At 67.7% G+C, this 266-nt stretch overlaps 1 protein-coding gene across 1 annotated transcript in view; it reads right to left on the bottom strand.

Annotated features, from left to right (window-relative positions):
• The window catches only part of ABCA13 (ATP binding cassette subfamily A member 13), a 147,718-nt gene that overhangs the window by 76,649 nt on the left and 70,803 nt on the right, over positions 1–266 (bottom strand). The window lies entirely within an intron of this gene.

The following is a 266-nucleotide window of genomic DNA, read 5'->3' as shown; positions in this document are numbered from 1 at the left end:
CGTTCTCACCGCTGCGGGCCTGGAGCCCGCTGCGGCCGCGGGCACAGTGGCGCCATCCCGCAGCAGCGGGGGGACCGGAAAAACACGATTCTGTGCCCAGCGGAGAGGTCCTACGGCAGAGGGAAACCTCCCGGGGAAGGACCGCGCAGTTAAAAACGTAACGTGCCGAGTTCGACTTTTTCCCTTGGGAGGTAAGAGCTGTGCACGCGGAAAGGGAGCCCACGGGTGCAGGACCCGGCGCGTGCGGCCGGAGTGCGGGCAGAGCG

This window comes from Pteropus alecto, unplaced genomic scaffold (genome assembly GCF_000325575.1).
Source record: "Pteropus alecto unplaced genomic scaffold, ASM32557v1 scaffold214, whole genome shotgun sequence".
Lineage (NCBI taxonomy): Eukaryota > Metazoa > Chordata > Mammalia > Chiroptera > Pteropodidae > Pteropus > Pteropus alecto.
Note: the sequence above shows the minus strand (reverse complement) of the source record. Positions and strands in the feature narration are given on the sequence as shown.